Source organism: Hemiscyllium ocellatum, chromosome 5 (assembly GCF_020745735.1).
Source record: "Hemiscyllium ocellatum isolate sHemOce1 chromosome 5, sHemOce1.pat.X.cur, whole genome shotgun sequence".
Lineage (NCBI taxonomy): Eukaryota > Metazoa > Chordata > Chondrichthyes > Orectolobiformes > Hemiscylliidae > Hemiscyllium > Hemiscyllium ocellatum.
Genome location: NC_083405.1, coordinates 42768826 through 42793914, shown reverse-complemented (window position 1 = coordinate 42793914; position 25089 = coordinate 42768826). Strand labels below are relative to the sequence as shown.

General features: G+C 41.2%; 1 protein-coding gene across 2 annotated transcripts in view; it reads right to left on the bottom strand.

The window, feature by feature from the left end:
• The window catches only part of macc1 (MET transcriptional regulator MACC1), a 57633-nt gene extending 54197 nt beyond the window's left edge, over positions 1-3436 (bottom strand). For both annotated transcript variants that reach the window (XM_060824711.1, XM_060824710.1), the window contains exon 1: positions 3305-3436. The gene's annotated coding sequence lies outside the window, so the exon portion shown is untranslated. The remainder of the gene's footprint in view (positions 1-3304) is intronic.
• Between the last annotated feature and the right edge of the window lie 21653 nt (positions 3437-25089).

The following is a 25089-nucleotide window of genomic DNA, read 5'->3' as shown; positions in this document are numbered from 1 at the left end:
CTATCTTGGTTGTTATATTCAGTCTGGATAGCTTGAATTCCCTTAACTAGGTCATTCCTCGCAATGTGTACAACAACTTTAGGCTTCTCACTCTACCCTTCAACAATATGTTTCAAGTGTTTTGAGACATTCTTAATCCTGGCATAAGGGAAGCAACATGCTATCGTAGAGATTTACACTCTGCCACAGAACTTCCTGTCTGTGCCCCTGACAGGAGAGTCCCCAAAATAATTATTCTTTTAAACCTTGACAAATCCTGCTTGACATAATATTCATTATTAGTGCCCAAGATGTGACAGTCACACATTTTCCTGAGAGATTATCCACTTCTGCAGTACCCAAAACAGGTTCTGGTTGATAGGGAATAGCCACAGGAAATTTCTGAACTACCTTACTTTTTCTGTGAGTCACCCATCTAACTAACTAATCCTATGTAATCACATCTCTAAATCTAGTCATCACACTATCTTTTGAATGCCCTTAGTGACATTATGCCTAAAAAGTAGCACTTAATAGCACTTTATACATAAAAAATGAGCTATCCTCATCAACAGATTGTAATCTAAGTCATGTAAAAGATAAAAATTAAAAACACGAGTGTTAAAACAAAAAATCAAGCACTTACTGAAAATAAAAAAAAACCTTCTCCTTAAGTCCTCCAACTGTCAGCTTTCAATTTCCACATTTTATATAAAAAAAATCTCTTTCCAGAGCAGACATTTAGGCCACTTCACCAGCTCTGTATATAAACAATCTCTCCTCCTTCATGCCTTGAACTCCTCTCACTTTCTTCAGGTCAAAAAGGTGTGGCAATGGGTACCCACATGGACTCTGTAATGCCCATCTCTTTTTGGAGTATATAGAACATTCCTTGTTCCAATCCTACTCCTGTCCTCACCCACAACTCTTTTTCAGATATATCAATGACATCACTCATGCTCCTTCCCTCTTTTGTTAGAATTCAGGAAAACTTATCAAGTTCGCTTACAATTTCAACTCTGCCCTCACCTACACCTGGTCCATCTCCAACTGCTTTCCTTTCCTTGACATCTGTTTCCTCATCTGGAGATAGTTTGTCATAGATGTTGATGGACAGCCTATTCGACTCCAACAGTTACCTTGACGATACATCCTCACACCTGGCTTCCTGCAAAAATTCCATCCCATTCTCCAGTTTCTTCATCACGTCTGTTCTGATGGTATCAACTTACACAGGGGGAACCTGAGAAATGTCTAGTTTTTTTTCTTAACTAAGGATTACACGGGACCTTAGGTTGACGTGACTAACTCCCATGCTTCTGCCTGCACCCCTTCTCTTCTCTCCCCTAACAACAATAATAGGATCCCCCAGTAATCACTTACCACCCCACCAGCCTCTGCATCCAAAGGTTCATCACCTGCCACTTCCACCATCTCCAATGATATGCCAATACCTGACACAACAGACTTCCCTTCTCTTTCATCAGCCTTCAGTAGAGACTATTCCTTCTGGGACATCTCCATTTCTAACACTTCACCTCACCCTCATGGCACCTTCTCATTCAGTTGCAGAAGGTGCAATACCTGCCTGTCTGCCTCTTCTCTCATTTTCCAAGGCCCTGGACATACCTTTCAGGTGAAGCAGTAGATTGCCATGCACTTCATTCAATCAGTCTACTGTATTCACCCCTCCACAATGGGGAGACAAAACAGACCAGGTGACAGCTTTGAAGAACACTGACATTCTGTCCATAAAAATGACAGCTTCCAGCTGACTGCCACTTCAACTCACCACTGTTCCTGGCCAACATTTTTGTCTCAGGCTGCAACACTCCAGCAAGGCACAACATAAGCTCAAAGAACATCTCATTTTCCCCTTGGAGACCCTGTGACCTCTAGCGTTCAGCACAGAGCTCAGTAACTGAATGAGCAGGATTCTGTCCCTCCATGTTTTTTCACTCACCATCACACTCAGTCCTATCATGATATGGGTGGTCTAACACAGCCAACCTATTCTCTCCTCAGCTCAATTCTCATGATCACTTATTTAGCCTCTCTTCTGTCCTAGCCTACTATCCTTATAAACCTCTCATCTGCCAATCCCTTTAATTTCTGTCTCTTCCCCCAAACCCCCATCGCATCCTCAACATAAAACACTAATTTTCCTAAGTGCTATCAGTGGTGAAGAGTCACCGGATTTGAAACATTAACTCTGCTTTCTTCCCAGAGATGCTGCCTGTCCTGTTGAGTTTGAGTTTCAACAACAATTTGTTTTTGTGTCAGCTCTGCAGCATTTGCAGTTAGTTGAGATCTTATTCCTGATCCGTGTGGAACATATTGGTGACAGTCTGCCGACCTCAAAATAAAAATCACACTTACCCTGATTATAAATCTGACATTTATCCAGACTCTGCTTCCTATTAATTAACCAATTCTCCATCCACGCTGATAGGTTCTCAATATTACGTTTACTTTAAGTAGCAATGTTTTGCCTTACCAAGTGTAATCCGATTGTCTGAATACACATGAACGTGTTCCCCTTTACCAATCCTGTTTGCTATTTCCCCTACTTACTTTGCTCCCTTCACAAGGCTGTGCCTCTCCTTTTGGAGACTTTTACAACCCAGGCTGACATCTATCGATTAGCTCAGGGTTTAGCTTGCCTTTCAGGATTGCAAATCTTCCCCGATCTATCAGTAACGAAACAAAACAGAGCTGCAAAGGGGTATGACTCAATCCGGCTATGCAATCAAAATATTCCACAAAAACAAAAGAACTCGAAGAACCACGAATAAGTCGGCTTCTTCTCAGACATTAGGTTGCCATTTAAAACAAAAAAAGTGTTTCACGTTGAATAAAAAACAATCATGTCGAAAAAAAAATCAGTGGTTCCGAGCAGGAACAGCAAGAAAATGTGGGAAAATTGCCGAAAGCATGGACGAAAGGAAGAGGTCGGAACTCAGCTTCTAGAGATCTGAAACGTCCACATTTACAACCATTGAGAAATGCTGATCAATTGATTGCAGTCAAAGTGATTTTTTAAATGTAACATAATCAATCAATCAATCAATTCATTTTAAAACAAAATACACAAGAAGCCCACTTGAGTGCAGGGTTTTCCTCTTTACAAACTGTAAAACACACCAAAATTGGGGGCAGCATAAAGCCAGAAGTCATTTCCAATGCAAATTCGTGACTTCTTTATGTTAGGATTTAAAGTTCATTTCTCCAGTTAACGAATTGTCATAAGCGTCCCAACGGCTGGATACAATGGAGAGTGAAGCATTTCCCTTCCCACCCAACCCCCTCAGCAACCTTCCCTTACCATGCTATCAATCTCAGGCACAGTTCCTCTGCGAGTAGATATCCACATCAGTAATGTTTATGTGCAGTTGAAAGTTGGGTCCTGCTCACTCTCAAGCTGTCTGCAATCAACACTCGGAGATCCAGGTGAACGTTTTAGACGCTCCTCCCTCGTGGCAACGCCCTACCTGCGGCTCGCCCACTACAGTATGGGATTTGGAGTCCCGGCATTGCTCATTGACTCCTGCTAATGGTCTGCTGTGAACTACAATCCCCAGAGTGCACAGCGCGTCGGCTTAGTGCACCTGAAAGTGCAGAATCTTGGGATGGTCCTCAAACAAGTTTCGATACGTGATTGACTCTCAGGAAGTTGAGAGTTATAAGAATGTTTCCAGCCTGGTATGATATAAAGTGCAAATACTGGGTGGGGGAGGATCAGAATAACTTTTTATTTGGGGGAAAGAAGTGAGATTGGGAAAAAAAAATTAAATGGTCAAAACTTTGCTTGAGTAACTTTTTAGTCTCCGTTTTACACACAACATGGGATATGTATTAGGATAAGGTATCAAGGTCCTGGGGAGCATGAATCAACGTGATCGTCACTTGTATCGGAAGAAGACATATACATAAGAATGACAGCAAATGCACACAATTGATTAAGGGATTGTTTTGGCCCATATTAAATCTCCCTTGCGGAGAAATTCTATAATTTTCACGTATCATCCAATTGCTTCTCAACGTGTGCAATTCTGGTCTCCCTCCTATTGGAAGGAAGTTGTGAAACTTGAAAGATTTACAAGAATGTTGACAGGGTTGGAGGGTTTGAGCTATGTGAGGTTGAATCGACTTGGGCTGTTTTCGTTGGAGCAGTGGAGGCTGAGTGATGGCCTTTATAGAGGTTTATAAAACTATGAGGGGCATGGATAGGGTAAATAGACAAGGTATTTTCCCTGGGGGTGAGGGTGGAGTCCAGAACTAGAGGGTGTAGGTCAAGGGTGAGAGGGGAATAATTTAAAAGGGACCTAAGGGGTAACTTATTCATGCGTATGGAATGAACTGCCAGAAGAAGTGGTGAAGCCTGGTACAATTACAACATTTAAAAGGCATCTGGATGATTTTTTTTTAGATTACTTACAGTGTGGAAACAGGCCCTTCAGCCCAACAAGTCCACACCGACCCGCCGAAGCGCAACCCACCCATACCCCTACATTTACCCCTGCCCCTAACACTATGGGCAATTTAGCATGGCCAATTCACCTGACCCGCACATCTTTGGACTGTGGGAGGAAACCGGAGCACCCCCACGCAGACATGGGGAGAATGTGCAAACTCCACACAGTCAGTTGCCTGAGGTGGGAATTGAACCCAGGTCTCTGGCGCTGTGAGGCAGCAGTGCTAACCACTGTGCCACCATGCCGCCCTTACCTGATGGGTATATGAATAAGAAGGGATTAGACGCATATGGGCCAAGTGCTGGTAAATGGGGCTAGATTAGTTTAGAATGTCTGGTTGGCATGGATGTGTTGGACTGAATGGTCTGTTTCCGTGCTGTACATCTCTATGACTCTAAATTCACCTAGTGCTATGTCTCCACTACATCAATTGGAAGTTAATTCCACAAGTAAATCATTCCTTGTGTAAAGAAGTTTTCTTTATTCAATCAGAAGAATGTTGGCTAGGCCTATGGTCCATCTGTAATTGCCCTCAAGAAGATGGAGATCACCTATCCACCTTGAACTGCTACTGTTCCTTGGGATGTAAATACAGTACAGTGCTGCCGAGAATGCATTCTAGGATTTTGATCCAGCAAAAATGAATAAACAGTGATGTGGGTCTGAGTTAGGATGCTGTGTGACTTAGAAGAAAATTAACAATAGATGAGGTTTCCATGCGTTTGCTCTCTTCAGCCGAAGGTGATATTGGTCATGAGTTTTTTCTGACTTTGGGACATACCAAAGTAGCTGTCAGCTATGAGTGTATTCATTATTTTAATGTCAGAAATGCCAACTAATGTGAGCCCATCAGAAAGATGTTATGAAACTTGAAAGGGTACCGAAAAGATTTACAAGGATGTTGTCGGGGTTGGGTGGGTGCTGACAGGTTGGACTAGATTGGGTTGGGATATCTGATTGCTATGGATGAGTAGGCCCGAATGATCTGTTTCTGTGCTCTACATCTCTATGATTATGACTCTAATAATGTCCCACAAACAGTGATGTGTTAATAACCAAATGAACTGAAATTAGTTGAGGGTAAAATATTGGTCACGACATTAAGGAGAATTCTCTTGTGCTTTAAAATGACGACATTTGATCTTGTATGTCCTTTTGAGAGAACAGATCGTACTTTGTTTTATGTGCCTCATCTAAGAGATAGCATGTATGACAGTGATATACTCCTTCTGTCCTGTGTTGAATATCAGTCTTGATTGCAGATCTTATTATCGTGTTTTTGGGTTGTCATTTCTTTGAGTAAAATGACATTAGTCAGGAAGGGTCTATCCTTCTGAATCTGTTCTGATTGGTTTTACTAATAGTCAGAACATCAAGAAGTACTATACAAAACAGCCAATAATTCTGGCATGCAGCGTATTTCTCCAGGTAAAGATAATGGACGTAATTTGGAATATTATTGCTGTATTAAAATTGGTGCTATTGAATTGCCAGGCTGTTTGTATCTCGCTTGAATTTTGTACTCCACGATTCATCTTGACACCCTCCTTATCCTTATTCCTATGCTGTTTGGAAACATTATCCATAGCCACGTTTAGTTTCAATACACGCTGTTTTAGCTTCCAGACTTAATTCCAATACTGATTAAGTGTTAACAGCAACTCCCATGTGTGTAACACACAAAATGATAAATGATTCATAACTTTTCTAGTTTTACAGTGAGGATTTTTAAAACATTAAAAATATTATCCTTTCGTTCTCCACAGATGCTGAATTTCTGCAGTATGATCTGTTTTTACTTCAGTTTTCAGCATTTGCTGTGTTATGCTTTTATTTGAGTAAAGATATCTAACTCATTTGATTTGGCTCCCTTGAAACATGCTCCATTTCATCTCCCTTTTATTTATTCTAATGGAATGAGATAATTTCTGACTTGATTTCCCTTTAGTATGTTTTATTCCAGAAGACAGTCACACCTCTGAAACTAGACATTGCAGATTTTTGTCTGTAGTAAAGAACAAGGGAATGTGACTAGAAGATCCTCAGCTCTTGCAAATTGTCTTTTGGGTTTGATGTTCTTGCAGCTTCTGTGGGCAATGGGATGGAGTGCAAGGTGGAATGAACAAACTGACCAAAGCACCATCACCTGAAGTAAAAGGGAACCACATAGTTGAGGGACACATACTGTTTCTGCAGCCAAGGACAAGAGACTCAATTTGCCCAATGCCAGGGTGAAAGACATCTCTTTTAGTCTGGAGTGATACTTGGAATGGAATTGTAAAGGTCCAGTTGTTGTGATGCATGTGGTTATCAAAGACTTAGCAGAGACTAAGTAAGACCTTTTCCGAAGGGAATATGAGCAACTAAAAGCTTAATTAAAATCAGGCCTGCAATAATAATGATCTTTGGATTAGTACTTAAGCTATGAGCAAATAAGCATTGAATAAATAAGACCAGAGAGTTGAAAGCAGGGCTCAGATTAAAGTAGGAGAAATAGGTTTTGATTCATTTGCACTAACACAAGTGCAGCCGCGTCAGAGTTATGTACAGGTGCAACATGAACTCCTCTCTCTCAAACTCAATCTCTCTATCAATAAAAACTAACACACTGTTAACGTTTCAACAACCCTATCTACCTGAACGGCTACTTTTAGGGATCTATGTCACGGACACCGAGATCTCTTTGCTCATCCACACTACTAAGAATCTTAACATTAGCCCAGTACTCTGTGTTCCTGTTACTCCTTCCAAAGTGAATCACCCCACAGTTTTCCATATTAAATTCCATTTGCCACCTCTCAACCCAGCTTTGTAACTTAGCTATATCTCTCTGTAACCTGCAACATCCTTTTGCACAGTCTAAAATTCCATCTATTTTATCGTTCTCTGCAAATTTACTAACCCATCCCTCTCTGCCCTCATCCAAGTCATTTATAAAAATGACAAACAGCAGTGGCCCCAAAGCAGATCCTTGTGGCACATTACTGGTAACTGGACTCCAGGATGAACATTTTCCATCAACCACCACCCTCTGTCTTCTAACAACTAGCCAATTTCTGATCCGAACTACTAAATCACCCTCAATTCCATGCCTCCATGTTTTGTGCAATTACCTATCAAGGGGAACCTTACCAAAGATTTACTGAAATCACCACATCAACTGCTTTACCCTCATCCACCTGTTTGATCACCTTCTCAAAAACTCGATAAGGTTTGTGAGGCATGACCTACCCTTCACAAAACCATGTTGACTATCCCTACTCACATTATTCCTTTTGAGATGATTATAGATCCTACCTCTTATAATCCTTTCCAACACTTTACCCGCAACCTAAGTAATGCGCACTGGTCTCTAATTACCAGGGTTACCTCTACTCCCCCTTCTCGAACAAGGGGATAACATTTGCTATCCTCCGGTCTTCTGGCACTATTCCCGTAGACAATAATGACATTAAGATCAAAGCCAAGGGCTTTACAATCTCCTCCCTAGCTTTACAGAGAATCCAAGGATAAATCCCATCCGGCCCAGGGGACTTAACCTATTTTCACACTTTCCAGAATTGCTAACACTTCCTCCTTGTGAACCTTAATCCCGTCTCATCTAATAGCCTATATCTCAATATTCTCTTCGATAACGTGTCTTTTTCCTGTGTGAATACTGATGAAACGTATTCATTTAATGCCTCTGCTATCTCCTCGGACTCCAAGCACAACTTTCCACTACTGTCCTCGACTGGCCCTAATCTTACTCTATTTATTTTTTTATTCCTATAGAAAACTTTAGGGTTTTCCTTGATTCTACCTGCCAACAACTTTTCATGGCCCCTCCTGTTCTTTATAGCTCTCTCTTTAGGTTCTTCCTGGCTAACTTGTAACTCTCAAGCGCCTAACTGAGCCTTTATGTCTCATCTTTACATAAGCTTCCTCCTTCCTCTTGACAAGAGATTCAACTTCTTTAGTAAACCATGGTTGCCTTGCTCGACCACTTGCCCCCTGCCTGACAGGTACATACTTATCAAGGACACGCAGTAGCTGTTCCTTGAACAAGCTCCACGTTTCAATTGTGCCCATCCCCTGCAGTATCCTTCCCCATCCTATGCATCCTAAGTCCTGCCTAATCACATCATAATTGCCTTTCCCCCAGCTATAACTCTTGTCCTGCGTTGTATACCTTTCCATCACTAAAGTAAACGTAACCAAATTGTGGTCACTATCACCAAATCTAACATCTGGCCTTGTTCATTATCCGTAACCAAATCCAAAAGTGGTCTTGCCTCTTGTTGGCCTATCTACATACTGTGTCAAGAAACCATCCATCCTGAATACATTGGACAAAAACTGACCCATTTAAGGTACTTGAACTATAGCATTTCTAGTCATTATTTGGAATGTTAAAGTCCCCTATAACAATTATCCTGTTACTTTCACTCCTATCCAGAATCATGTTTGCAATTGTTTCCTCAACATCTCTGGAACTATTTGGACGGCTGTAGAAAACTCCCAATAAGGTGACCTCACCTTTCCTGTTTCTAACCTCAGCCCATTCTACCTCAATGAAAATGTCCTTTATGCCATCGTAATACTGTCCTTGACTAACAATGCCACACCTCCCCCCTTTTACCATTTTCCCTGTTCTTGCTGAAACATCTAAACCCTGGAACCTGCAACAGCCATTTCATGTCTCCGAAATGGCCACAACATCAAAGTCCCAGGTACCAACATATGCTGCAAGTTCACCCACCTTAACCCGGATGCTCCTGGCATTGAAGTAGATATACTTCAAACCATCTTCCTGCCTGCCGGTACACTCCTGCAAACTTGAAACCTTATTCATGACCTCACTACTCTCAACCTCCTGAACACTGGAGCTACTATTCAGGTTCCCGTCCCCCTGCTGAATTAGCTTAAACCCACCTGAAGAGCGTTAGCACATTTCACCCCCATCCCCCGAGGACATGGGGAAAATGTGCAAACTTCACACAGACAGTCTCCTAAGGCTGCAATTTAACCTAAGTTGAACCCGGTGAGGCAGGGGTGCTAACCACTGTGACATTTAAAGTTTTGATTTTAATTTTTCAAACTCTTGCTAACATTTTGAATGTTCTGCAGAGCACAGGCTCTTTTTTTCGTCTGGCTGATGCAGGACTCTGAGTGCAATGTGCATTTCTCGGTCAGCTCGTCCACAGCTTTTTGGGCTGTGTCCCAATTACTGATTGCACGCTGTGCCTCCCAGTGTGCCCTATCTCACTGAGATGCGAGACTGCCCCACAAGTGCACCACGTTCTCTTGGTTCATCTGCTTTTGACTCTTACTTTCTCCAGTTCCTGCTTCACTTTTTCCTACGTTGAAAAGTGTGGTGCTGGAAAAGCACAGCCAGCTAGGCAGCACCTGAGGAGCAGGAGAGTCGAGGCCCCAAGAACAAGCTATTCATCAGGAAGAGCTGATTCCAATGAAGAGTCCATGTTCGAACCATCAACTCTCCCACTCCTCGGACAGTGCCCGATCGGCTGTGCTCCCCCAGCACCACACCCCTCGACTCTTATCTCCAGCATCAGCAGTCCTCACTTTCTCCTCACTTTTTGCTGCTCCTTACTTAGCATCCCCTCAGCTGCTCCATGCGGCTGGCTGTCACTGTAGACTTGCTGAGGTTGGAAGTGCACTTCCCTTCAGCTTTCCACACCACCTCCCCGCATTTCAGTCCTGCAGGTCCCAGACCTAATATTTGCTTTGTTTGACCCACTTGGGCCTCTTCTTATTTAGGTACATTCTTTGTACCTCCTCCCTCTCTGAGCACTGTGCAATTCCTCTTATTTTTTTCTTTCTAATTTCTCTCTCTCTCTCTTTTTCTGATGCTCTGTCTCACTCTAGGTCCTTCACCCTATATTAGCTGCTCTTTTATTTCTCTGTGACATTGGGTCCCCCATATTTTTGAGTATTCCTTACCTTCTGGGTCCATGACCTTACTCTAGCTTCTCAGTTTCCACGTGGTTCCCCAACAATATCTGTTTTCACACTACTTCATGTGTCCTCGGACCCTGTATTCGGCTTCCTTGCCTCTCTTTTTTTCCCTCGATTTCCTTTTCTGTGGGTCCCCAATACATTACTAGCTCTGGCTGTTTGTCCTCACATTACATGTTCGTGACTTCTGGCCCAATCAGTCATCAGAGCCTTTACTCTCTTTCACCAGCTTGAATCCCATGGGACAGCTGCCCTCTTAATCCAGGTTTACACTTTATTTCAAAGATTTACACAAACACTTCTAATCAAAGTCCACCCAGAAAAGACAGTTTTATCCATACTTTAGACATTTTGAACAGTTTATGTAATAAAAACAATTTACCCAAGTGATCTTGGCAGTGAAGTAGACAATGGGGCATGGAATTCGGTTTGTAATTCAACTCTATTTTATTAACAAAATATTTCTTATTAAAGGCATCATATGAGTATTTCTCAAATTCTCGTAATATTTACTCTCTACCAATCTTTACCCATCTGAGAAAGGATATTACCCACAACAACCCATGTGCTTGAACTGGGTCAATCTTTTTCCTCTCTGCTGTAGGGCTGGCTCTCTTCTATAAAGGTTGGTCTTGCAGTTCAGGGGTTATCTCTTCCTTGAGTTTGCCACATGGTCTTCTACCACGTGTGTTATTGTGAGTCTTCACCGAGTGGGTAGCTTCCATGTGTGTGTTTCTATCCCCCTTGTCCTGGATCTTCCAGAATGTTCTGTGGCCTTTAGCCAATTGGATTGTGAGCTGGTTTCGAATCAACCAATGGGATTATGCCAACAGCCTTCACTGGTGCAATGTCACGAGATGTAAAGTGCACGTCCTCAGACACTGGCTGGAAGTCAGAATGTCTGATTGATACTTTCCCACTTCACTACCCTTGGACTATTTGTAACTGGTTCTCCCTAAACATTTGTGACCTCTGACTTCTGTTTCCACTGTTCTCTGTAGCCAAGAGCTCTGGCTTCTTTTTAGCTTAGTTTGGCTAATTTTCTGACAGGACTGATTTCTCCAGTGTGCGTCAATTTAGAATGTCCAATTTTGAGCCTGTCATTACTTTATACATATTTGTGAGTAAAAAACATTTTTCATTAGTCTTTTACCAGTGCATAAAAATGTACAGTTGCAAGTTGACAATTTGCCTAATTTTGTATTTGTTGGCCTGAGGACCACCAAGTGACAGGTGGTGGCAGTGCCTAGGAGAGCAGTGGAGACCGCATGAAAATATTTCTGGATGAAAACTCTTCACGGAGTACATTGCTGCCTGTTCCTGGGCCTCAAAATCTTCCCTGGTTTGTGCCTCAGATCAGTCCAGGGTCAACTTTGTTTCCTTACCATTATGTGGCCTTACTTTGTCTGCAGTTGGTTTGAGTATCCTACTGCAGCACTGCTAACAAGTTCATATTCAGCAGAAAGCCCAGCAGGATCTGTTTTTTTAAAAATTGACCTTTAACCTTTGCTAGGCAAGCACCTGCCCCAATCCTACATCCCCAGAAGAAGGGAACTGGAACTCACCTTCAACACCTTCTCCTTTTTATCCTGTTTTGTCAAAGGAGAAAAATGGAAAATAAAATATTATGGAATATTTCAAGTATCACATGCTCATGTCAAATAATATGCTGCTCAAAACTATTTAAATTTTCACTACTTAAAGAGGATTTTTTGGGTACGAATGCAGTCTGTGATATGATTCCATGAAGATTAGGAAATGGTCAAGCAGATGCACCCGTGTGGGTCACAGATCAGGCGGCTAATTAACTATTCATGGTTCATGAGATGCTGAAACATACTTCATCGAGTAGTGGTGGCTAAACAACAAAGTATGTGGAGAAGCTACATTATTTCTGAAAAGTAATAAAGCATTACTATGTGCAGTGTGCAGCTTATAGAAACATAGAAAATAGGAGAATGACTAGGCCATGTGACCTCTCAGCCTGCTTAACCATTCAATATGATCATCGAGCTCAAAAGCCTGATCCTGCCCTCCTTCCGTGTCAAATGAATGGCTGTTAGCCACCATAGCTTTGGTTAGATCTCCTCCACTTGGAAACTGGCCCTTCAGCCCACCAAGTCCACACCACCCCTCCGAAGAGTAACCCACCCAGACCCATTCCCATACACTATATTTACTTATGACTAATGCATTTTAACATTATGGGCAATTTAGCACAGCCAATTCACCTAACCTGCACATCTTTGGATTGTGGGAGGAAACCGGAGCACCCAGAAGAAACCCATGGGTTAATGAAAGAAAATAAGGAAATGGGAGAGACTTTGAGAATTTTGTATCTGTCTTCACTATAGAAGACTCTAAACATAGAAATAAAGAAAATAGGTGCAGCAATAGGCAAGTCTACCTTTTGACCCTGCACCATCATGGCTAATCATGCCATCACAATATCCCATTCCTAGCCTCTCCCATACCCCTTGATCCTTTTAGATGCAAGGGCCACATCTAGCTCCCTCTTGAATATATCGAATGAACTGGCCCCAACAGCTTCCTTTGGTAGAGAATTTCACAGGTTCACAACTTTGATTGAAAACATTTCTCATCTCAGTCCTGAATGGCCGAATGGGAACATTATTTCTGCATCTAGCCTGTCCAGTCCCATTAGGACTTTATATGTTTCCATGAGATTCCCCCATCATTTTTCTAAAATGGCCTTTATGGGACTAGAAGCATGTCAAGATTACGAGAAGAAAAGAGGCAAAAGGAAGGGAGGAAATTAAAACTGTCACTGGAGAAAACATGCTAGGAAAACTGATGGGTGATGGGAATCAGTGGTGATTAGTCTCTTTTTACAGTGAACCATATTCAGTAGAGTGCTAGGGACATCAACTCTATATGATTCATATTAATGAATTGGATGAAGAAAATTGAGAGTACTGTAGCTGGTGATTTAAAAATCCATGGAAAAGCAAGTTGTGAGGTGGATATAATGTCTGCAAAATAATATAAATAGGTTAAGTGAGTGGGCAAAACTTTCATGTTGGATTACAATGCTGAAAAACATGATATTATCCACTTTTGGCTGCGAGAATGAATACTTGGCTTTGTGCATGGGAAATCATGTCTCACAAACTTGATTGAGTTTTTTGAAGAAGTAACAAAGAAGATTGATGAGGGCAGAGCAGTAGATGTGATCTATATGGACTTCAGTAAGGTGTTCGACAAGGTTCCCCATGGGAGACTGATTAGCAAGGTTAGATCTCATAGAATATATTGGAGAACTAGCCATTTGGATACAGAACTGGCTCAAAGGTAGAAGACATAGGGTGGTGGAGGGTTGTTTTCAGACTGGAGGCCTGTGACTAGTGGAGTGCCGCAAGGATCGGTGCTGGGCCCTCTACTTTTTGTCATTTACATAAATGATTTGGATGCGAGCTTAAGAGGTACAGTTAGTAAGTTTGCAGATGACACCAAAATTGGAGGTGTAGTGGACAGCGAAGAGGGTTACCTCAGATTACAACAGGATCTGGACCAGATGGGCCAATGGGCTGAGAAGTGGCAGATGGAGTTTAATTTAGATAAATGCGAGGTGCTGCATTTTGGGAAAGCAAATCTTAGCAGGACTTATACACTTAATGGTAAGGTCCTAGGGAGTGTTTCTGAACAAGGAGACCTTGGAGTGCAGGTTCATAGTTCCTTGAAAGTGGAGTCGCAGGTAGATAGGATAGTGAAGAAGGTGTTTGGTATGCTTTCCTTTATTGGTCAGAGTATTGAGTACAGGAGTTGGGAGGTCATGTTGCAGCTGTACAGGACATTGGTTAGGCCACTTTTGGAATATTGCATGCAATTCTGGTCTTCTTCCTATCGGAAAGATGTTGTGAAACTTGAAACGATTCAGAAAAGATTTACAAGGATGTTGCCAGAGCTGGAGGATCTGAGCTACAGGGAGAGGCTGAACAGGCTGGGACTGTTTTCCCTGGAGCATCGGAGGCTGAGGGGTGGCCTCATAGAGGTTTACAAAATTATGAGGGGCATAGATAGGATAAATAGAGAAAGTCTTTTTCCTGGGGTAGGGGAGTCCAGAACTAGAGGGCATAGGTTTAGGGTGAGAGGGGAAAGATATGAAAGAGACCTAAGGGGCAATGTTTTCACGCAGACGGTGGTACATGTATGGAATGAGCTGCCAGAAGATGTGGTGGAGGCTGGTACAATTGCAACATTTAAAAGACATTTGGATGGGTATATGAATAGGAAGGGTTTGGAGGGATATGGGCCGGCTGCTGGCAGGAGGGACTAGATTGGGTTGAGATATCTGGTCGGCATGGACAGGTTGGATCGAAGGGTCTGTTTCCATGCTGTACATCTCTAATTAAAAAGGTGACATCTCAGCTCAGACAATGCATTGAAGGTGTGAGGTTAGAGTCTGTCTATATCCCAATCTGGAGTCAATCTGGTTCTGTTTCCAAAGTAGGAATTTATAAAATGTTACATGGATTGGCTGCCTACAGGTTGTGTTATTTTTGAGCAAAACAAAATGTATCTGCAAATGGAAATTCTCCCCATTACCATGTGTGTGAGAGAGGGAGAGAGAGTGTGTGTGCGCATGTAAGTGTGTGTGAGTGTGTGTGTTTGTGTCCGAGAGTGTGGCAGAGTATAAGCCTATGAGAAGAGTATATGTAGGCACTCTCGCCTATATACACACATTCTGACAGACTTATAATTTGTCACACTCACACACACACACACACACACAAACACACGTTCTCTCATGTACTCACACATGCACACATTCTTTCTCTCTCTCTCTCTCTCTTTCATGCACACACGCAAAAAGTCTATGGGGTGAGTTTGCATTTGCAGAATTGTTTTGCAGATATATTCTATTTTGCTCAGAAAGCACACATTCTGCAGGTAGCCAATCCATGTAATAATTCATAAATTCCTACTTTGGAAATATAACCAGTCTGACTCAAGATTGAGGTATACACAGACTCTGATCTCACACCTTTAATATATTGTCTAAGCTGAGATGTCATTTTTTAAAATATAAAATCTTAAGTTATCTCGAGAATGTGGCTTAAAAGAAGTTCTGGGATTAAAATATTAATGAACTGAAACCTGCAACCCATTCTAAAAGATGAAAGACTTAACAGCAATCTAGATTTGTTTCATGTATTGTTTCAGTTGCACGGCACTGTGACCTTTTGCTATAAATTGTGTGTCTTATGATGTTGTTCCACAGCTACCTGATGAAGGAGCAGCGGTCCGAAAGCTAGTGCTTCCAAAAATACTGGTTGGACTATAACCTGGTGTTGTGTGATTTTTTAACTTTTATGAAAAACAGGTTTGGAAAATTGGGCCTAGATAATTTCATTGAAATACAAAATTCTGAATGGACTTGACAGGATAGATGATGAAAGGATAATCCAATACTAGGGAACTCATTAAATGTTAAGAAATTGCTCATTTACGATGGACATGAGGAAGAAATTTTTCCCTCAGATGATAGTCAATCTTTGGAATTCTTCTCCACAGAAGAGATTAGATCCTTGAATGTATTTAGGGCTCAGTTAGACAGATTGTTGATAAGTGAGAGAAGGTCTATGGTGGGCATAAAAGGTAGACTTAAACCCTTAATCAAAAAAATCACCATCTCATTGAAAGGCAGAGTAGGCTTGATGAAATGACTCACTGCTGCTCCAATTTCTAATGATCTTAACTTCATCTTCCAACTTTTGTTCTACAACACTTAATAACCTTAATTGGTAGATTATTGGTGGGTATGTCTATCTTGTCTGTTGTGGCTGAATATTGATTTAAGACCATAAGTACAAGCTTAAATACTTTGTATTGGTATTAAGAATTTTAGAATGTCAAAGCAAAATTTCTTCACTTGGTGGAGTTGAAGATTTCTGATTGTATGTTATAAACAAGAATAAGATTTTCCTAGCCTATACTTAAGTAGCAGTAAGGATAAAATAAAAAACAAGGGTCCATATTCAGTTCAGGTAAGATGAGACTATGGAGTTCAGGATGGTGATTTGTGTAGCAATGTGGGAAATCCTAGCTATTCCAAAGTAGTCTGGCTGACTACATGTGCTGGAAGTGTGCCCAACTGGAGCAAATTGGGTTCTGGGCTGTGGAGCTTGAGTGGCAGCTAGGGACACTACAGAGGATTCATGAGTCTGAGAGATTTATGGTTAGCACATTTTGGGATGTGGTCATCCAGCAGCTTAAAGTGCAGTTAGAGAAGGAATGGGTGACTGCAAAACAGCAGAAAGGGATAGCAAATGGGTAGAGAGGAGATCATCTGAATGCATCTTATTTGCAAACCATTTCTGTCCTTGGAAAACAGTGACAGTGACAGTTCCTCTGTGGAGGCCAGTCAAAGCAAAGGCTGTGTTAATCTGTGGGATGCAGGGCAGGAAGAAGTATGGAAGAACAATATTGCTGATTTATTCATTAAGGTGGGAAATAGTCAGACACGTCTGCAACTGTAGACATTACTCCAAGCTGATATGTTGGTTTGCATGTGCCAGAGTAAAGGATGTCATGGAATGTCTGCAGGACATTCTGTAGGGGTGGATGAACAGCGAGAGTTCATGGTCCATGTTAGGACCAATAACATAGGAACAAAGAGAAAATAGATCATGCAAGTAGACTTTAGGGAGTAGAGTAAGAAATGAAAAACAGGTTCTCAAAGATGATCATCTTTGCCGCACAATAGTGAGTACAGGGATAGAAGGACAGAGCAGATTAATGCATGTCTGCAGAGATGGGACAGGATGCAACTTCAGATTCATAATGCATGAAGACTATTTCCTAGGGTGATGGGACTTGTACTAATTTGAGCAGGAAGGAGACCAACATCCTAATGGGGAAGTTGGCTGGAGCTGTTGGGTGGATTTAAATTAGATTGTAAGGGGAATGAGATCCTGACAAGTAATTCAGAGGAGAGAGAAGCTTAGATGGAATTAAAATGCTAGTCAGAGAGTCTGAAATGTGAGGGAAACAGAGGCTAGATTAAAAAAAAGTGAGTAAGGCTAAATGAAATGTATTTTAGTACCAGGAGCTTGAGGAATACAACAGACCAGCTGAGGGCATAGGCACATTGGTAGTATGTTATCATAGCTCTGACTAAGACTTAGTTGAAAGATGGGCAGGATTGGCAGCTAACCATTCCCTGATACAAGTTATTCAGATGAGGCAGAGAGGGTGATTGCAGAGGAGTTGGGGTGACAATTGGCGGGAGTCGGAGTGATCACATTAACGAAGCAATCAGTTGTAGCAGTGAGGAGAAATTAGATATTGGAAAGATCATCAAATGTGACCCCATGGATTGAAGAAAAAGGGTAAAAATTTGTGTGCCATAGTCTCCAGTCAGCAAGGAAGAGAATATTAAAAATATAATCATAGTTCAGAGAAGTGTAAGAATAATAAGGCAGCAATTGAAAGGGTTTTTAACTACCTAAATATTAATTGAGAAAGTTTTAGTGTGCAAGGATGAAAAGGAGCAAATCCTTAAATTGCATCCAGGTGAACTTTTTTAGCCAGTATGTAGAAAGCCACCAAAAAAATGGGTAATTCATGAGTCTGCCGTTTGAAAGTGAACCCACGTAGATTGTATCATTAGGAAGCATTTTGAAGATGATGACCATAACTCAAATTTGAGATGGTTATAGAAAAGGATAAAATGAGCTTGCAATAAAAGTTTTAAACTGAGGAAAGGCTAATTTTATTTAGGTAAGATGTAATTTGTTCTAATTGGACTAGGAATGTTTCTACAAATAAAGCATTCAAGGCAGAAATAGCAAATGTATCGGGCAGATATATTCCATAAAGACAAAGGGTTAGATCAAGACCAGAGAACACAATGTTGGTGGACATAAAGGTTAGGGTTAAAAAAAAAGTTCAAGGCAGATAGTGAGGGCTCGAGCCCTTAGTGGAATATAAAAAGTGCACGGTGGAACTTATAAAATAAATTAGGTAAGCTTTTAAAGTGCATGAGGAAGTATTGGTGGGATAAATGAAGGACAGTCCAATCGGGTTTTTTTTACATATCGAGATCAAGAGAATAACTGGGGATAGATGTAAACATCAGGATGGGAAAACTGAAATGTGAAAGGAAAACAATATAGTGAGAGAGGAGGTGTGAGTGGGTTTTACAGCCATAAAAGTGGACACATCTACAGGCCTCGATGAGATGTATTGTAGACTGTTGAGAGAGACTTGAGAGGAGATATCAGGGGGTCAGATCCTCTCTGACCATAGGTGTGGTGTTACCAAGGATTGGAAAACTTCTACCATTATCCCATTATAATAAAAGGGAGGAAGGGATAGGCCAGGAAATTGCTTAGTCAGTCTATCCTCAGTGGTGTGGAAGTTACTGGAAAGAATTCTGAGAAACAGAACATATCTGCTCTTGGAGAGACATGGATTAATCAAGAATAGTCAGCATAGATTTGTTAACAGAAGGCTGTGTTTGACAAATTTGATCAAAGTTTTTGAGGAGGTAACCAGGAGTGTTGATTAGAGTTATGCATTTCATATGATCTGCATGGACACTAGCAAGGCTTTTGATTAGGTCCTTTATAACAGACTGGTCAAGACAGTAAAAGTCCATGGACCCAAGACAAGATGGTACATAGGATTCAAATTTGGCTGTAAGGGAAGAAGTAGTGGATGATGGTATAATTGGAAGTCTGTTTCTCAGAGTTTGGTGCTGGGGCTCTTGCTGTTTCTGGTGTACATTAATGATTTTGACTAAAATGCAAGGGTATGATGAAATTTGCGAATGGCTTGGAAATTGATAGGGTGATAAATAGTGAGGGAGATAACCATAAACTGCAAAGGAATATCATCAGACTATTCAGGTTGGCAGAGCAGTGGCAAATGGAATAAGGTAATATTGGAACAGTCAAAAATACTGGTTAGGCCACAACTGTTCTGGTCACCATGTTTTAGGAAAGCTGTGATTGCAGCAGTGAGAGAGAGAGAGAGAGAGAGAGAGAGAATGCAAAGGAGTTTTACCAGGATGCTGCCTGTGCTGAAGAGTCTCAGTTATCTGAAAAGGTTGGATTGGATGGGGTTATTTTCCTCAGAGCAGTGAAGGTTGAGTGGGGACCTGATGACAATGTATAAGATTACGAGGGGCATAGATCAAATGGAAAGGAAAGCACTTTTTCCATTAGTAGAGGGATCAATAACCACAGGCATAGGTTTATTGTAAGATGTCGGAAATTAAGAGGGGAGTTAAGGTTTTTCTTTCATCCAAAGGATGGTGAGGGTATGGAATCCTATCTTAAAGGATAGTGGAGACAGAAACTCTGGTAACATTTAAGTAGTATTTACATATTCATTTACATTGGCTATTTTCCTAAGTTGCATTTTTCTTTAGCACTGACTTTGAGATTGAGAGAGAGACAAGGAGGGAGAGACCTCCAGCATTTTATCAATTCATTTATTGTTCTCTCCAGTACTATGGCCAAGAGCTGAAAAATAGAATTAGTGTAGTGAGATCTTTGAACTGTGTGGATGTGATGGGCCAAAAGATCTCGTTCTGTGCTGTAAACATCTACGAGGCTCTTGACTTGTTAAAATCTGTTGATCTCATATAAACACAGCTAAATATGTACTGCATGTCAGAAACAATTCCATAAATTTTGTGTTGAAAAGTGTTTTGTACTGCTCTTCTGAATGACCTTGATAAATTGGTAAAACAGCTTGTAAATAAATAATCTATCAATACTTAATTAATGATGTCCAGTTAAAATAAAAGGAATAGTCAACAAGTATTAGTTAAGATTATAAAGAATATTTGCTCAGTGTATGCAAAGTCATTTTGATTGTAATCCAAGATGTTTTATGAGCATAAAAGACAGTGATTTCAAAAAGCAAAGATGTGCAGTTTTTGGGAAAAAAAATCGAATAGAGTTTGCAGGTCCTAAAGGAATACATTTGATCATTGTTTTCACCGATGAAATGGTATGTTTAGCTCCCTTGTTTTTAAACCCTCAATTAGTTGCAACATTTTTTATGCTTCATTAACTTACAATGATTATATTTCAATTGAAATCTAACTGAATCAAAATTAAGGAGCTAAATTGCAAGGTATTCTCATGTATAGAAGTGGAGATTTATTATCGACTAACTCTGACACACTGTCTATCTGTTCGGAAAAAATACACTTCTTGAATATTATTTTAAAATAGTTGTTAGAATCTTTTGAGGTGTTAGATTTTCAATCTGAGGCCATTTGTTTTAATTGTTGCTTTGCATTCTGCAGCAGTGGCGACATTTAGGGATTGTGTGTCCTTATCACAACACCATTTGTTTTGAAAAGTCATGCCATAAAAAAATCTGATCAATGAACTCATTCAAGACATGTGCATTACCAACACTTCTATCTTGCTTCTTTCTGCTCTGTCTATTCCAAACTACATGTCCACTTAATTTATATTGAGTGCTTTCCACCCTAATCTGTGCGTCACTAAGTGCTTCTCAGTTTCCTAGTATGCTTCATGCATTCTGGCTATTTATTTTCCTGCTCAGCCTGTGCAATTCTACTCTAATTAAAATTCTTGTCAGTCAACCTTCCTGCATACCTTGAATGCTTCTTTGCCTACCTATTCTCTTGCTCATAAACCCTAAATATGTTTCTGCCTTCTTGCTTTGCAACCTGTACTTCTTCATAGCTAACTAATTTCATCTCGTCCAAATGGGCGCCATGCTGGCTCAGTGGTTAACACTTTAGCCTCCCCGTGCCATTGGCCTGGGATCGATTCCAGCCTCAGGCGACTGGCAATGTGGAATTTGCACATTCTTCCCATGCCTGCTTGGGTTTCCTCCAGGTGCTCTGGTTTCCTCCCATAGCTATTTGGATTGGCCATGCTAAATTGCCCATAGTGTCAGGGATAGGCAGGCTAGGTAGATTAGTCATGGGAAATGCAGGATTGCAGGGATAGTGAAGGGAGTGGACCTGGGTGGGAAGATCTTCAGAGTGTCGGTGTGGACTTGATGGGCAGAATGGTCTGCTTCTACACTGTTTTCTGTGAAATGTGAAAAAAAAAGAAAATTAGGGCTGAATTTAATGTTAGCAGCAGTGGGCTCATCCATCTATTGGAAATCTGGTGACAACCCTGTTGTGATTATTTCTGGAAACCATGATGGAAAGAACATCAATCAGGCAGACAATGATCTGCTCTTGGTGATCTGTGCCTTTTAAAGGCAGTGACCCCACCTCCAAGATCTTCTGGCCAATCACATAAAGAACTGGCAGCTATTTAGTCCCAGCAACACTACAATGAATGGTGACCACTGCTGGCACTACAGGGGAATCTGAATCAGCATCAGACCAGACTTACGATGACCAGTGAGTGGGTGAGTTATGCTGGCATCACTCTAGCAGGCTTCACTGAGGGAAGTGGTGTGATTTTTGTGAAAAGTGTGGAGCTGCTCTTTCAACTGGTATGCCCAATGAGGGACACCAGGCTGAGGCTGCAGAGGATAACATATGTCAGTCACTCCATCTGGTATATGCAACTGCAACCCATCTTCCCATTCCTGGTAGAGTACCTAATGGCTAGGGTGAGGCTCATAATTTCCCATTAATTGGATGTTCAATGGTCTTGATTAGCTTCCAGCAGGAAGGCCGTCCTCAGCCTTCCCTGCTGCCGACTTAATTTAGATTTGTCAGGAACCTGACAGGCTTTCCACCCTGCATATTCCCACCTGATTCCAGAATGTTAAAAAAAAACCAATAATACTGAAAGTGCACACCTTGAGTTCCCTGGAGTTCTGTTCTGAAATATACGAGATGAGCCGCCCATTATTTGTCATTTGCAAATTGTACTGAATTTTCTTTCTGCAATGTGAAGGAGCGTGGACAAAAGAGTGAAAGAATAAAAGCAAACACTGGGAAGAAAAGCAATAGATTGAGATGCGTAAGGAGGAACTAAATAAATTGGTAAGCAACAAGGGGAAAACAAAATGAAATAGATAGAAAAAGAAGCTAAGGAGAGAAAGAAAATAAAGTATAAATGAAAGAGATTTTATTTGAGACTCAGCAGTACTAGGATCCTAAGGTAGAGGGCACAACAGGGCCTCAACCCAAAACCCTTTGGAATACATCAATCTCCCTTCTCTGACTTGGTATCATTCATTTTCTTTATGCATGTACCAGCACTTGGGATATTGTTTGCATCAAGGAACATATAAAAGCTTTATGTTGTTGTTGGTCCTCATTAAAAAAAAAACTGTCCTCTTGTTATTTATGTAGTGATTTCTGATTCTCTTTGTGTTCAGATTGGGACATATCACATTTATCACTTCTAACTAAAAGTGCTTTATTCAAGTGCTGCTTGATATCTGATATCAGCCAGTACTAGGCCAGAAACCTATTATCATGAAGAGCAAAATTAATTACTATATATTCTTGAATGCAAGGTTTTGAAGAAATATAGGGAAAGAAAGAAAGGAAGGAGGATGGGTAACAGTATTGATCAATGATAACATTACAATGTTTGTGAGAGAAGGTGTGCCAGAGATAACAAGAACAGAATCTATTTAATTAGAGCTAGGAAAAAATAAAGATAACATTATATTACTGTGTGTACATGCCAACAACAATGGAAAATTCAGGAGGGGTGCCAGGAGCAACACCAGGCATAACTAAAAATGAAATGTTAACCTCTTGAAGTTACCAAACAGGGCTACTTGGTTGCCAAACAGCTTAAGCAGCAAGTGACAGACAGAGCTAAGCAATTCCACAACAAACGGATCAGATCTAAGTTTTGCAGTCCTGCCACATCCATTCGCTAATGGTGATGGACAATTAAACAACTCACCGGAGGAGGACGCTCCACAAATATCCCCATCCTCAATGATTGAAGAACTCAACACATCAGTGTAAAAGATAAGGCTGTGAAGCATTTGCATCAATCTTCAGCCAGAAGTATGAAGTGGATGATCAATCTCAGCCTCCTCTTGTGGTCCCCATCATCTCACATAACAGTCTTCAGCCAATTTGATTAAGTCCACGTGATGTCAAGAAATATTTAGAGGCACTGAATACTGCAAAGACCGACAACATTCCAGCAAAAACACTGAAGACGTGTGTTGCAAAGCTTGCTGCTGCCAGAGACAAACTGTTTCATTACAGTTATAAACTGACAGTGTGGAAAATTGCCCAGGTGTGTCTAGTTATACAATAAGTAGGAAAATTCCACTCTGGCCAATTACTGACCCATCAGTTTCTTCCCTAACATCAGTAAAGTGATGGAAGGTGTCATCAACAGTGCTATCTGGTAATACCTGCACAGCAATAACCTCCTCAGCAATGCTGAGTTTGGGTTCCACCAAGGCCACTCTGACCTCATTGGAGCCAAGTTCAAATATGGACAAAACAGCTGAATTCAGGAGGTGAGGTGAGAGTGTCAGTCTTTGACATCATGGCCACATTCGACTGAGTATGCTTTCTAGGAGCCCTAGCAAAACTGCCGTCAATAGATATCAGGGGCAAACTCTCTACTGTCTCGAGTCATAACTGGCACATAAGCTGGTTATGGTTGTTGGAGTCAGTCATCGCAGCATCAGGACATCTCTGCAAGAGTTCCTCCAGCTTGTGTCCTCAACCCAAGTATCTTCAATTGCTTCAGTTATGATCTTCCCTTGGACATAAGATCAAAAGTGGGGATGTTTGCTGATGATTGCACAATGTTCAGTGCCATTCACAATTTGTCAGGTACTGAAGCAGTCCATGTTCAAATGCAACAAGATCTGAATAAGCTTTGGCTGACAATTGGCAAGTAACATTTGCACCACCTAAATGCCAGGTAATGACCATCTCCAATAAGAGATGATCTAATCACTGCCCCTTGACATTCAGTAGTATTACCATCATTGAATCCCACATCTTTAACCTATTAACTGTTAGCATTAACCAGAAACTCAACTAAACTCACCGTATCAATACAATGGTTACAAGAGCAGGTCAGGGGCTAGGAAAACTGCAAAAAGTAACTCGCCTCCTAACTCCCCAGAACCTCTTTATCACCTATGAAGCCCCAGTGTGATGGAACACTCCCCACTTGTCTGGATGGATGCAGCTCCAACAACACTCAAGAAGTATGACACCATTCAGGTCAAAGCAGCCCATTTGATTGGCACAACATCCATTCCCTCCACCACAGATGCTCAAAAGCAGAACTGTGTACTAACCATAAGATGCCCTGAAGAAATTCACCAAGATCCATAGGCAGTACTTTTAAACCACAACCCCTTCAATAAAGAAGGACAAGGGCAACAGATAACACGAGAATGCCACGACTTGCAAGTTCCCCTCCAAGTCACTCACTGTCCTGACTTGGAAATATATTTCCATTCCAACGACATTGTCAGTCTACAGTATATTGACTGCAGTGATTCAGGCAGCTCACAGCCATTTTCTCAAAGGCAACTAGAGACGAATAACAAATGCTGGCCCAGCCAGTGACGCTCGTATTATGAGTGAATCTTAAAAATATAAGGATAATGAAGGAACAAATTTGTGGGGTATTCACAGAGGTACAAGCATTATAGAGTCATTGTGGGGCTTTGATTGGCTGGTCTGGAAAGGTTTAGTTATGAGGATAGTTGGATCTGTATGTAAAACACATAAGACAACACTTTTCATTGTACC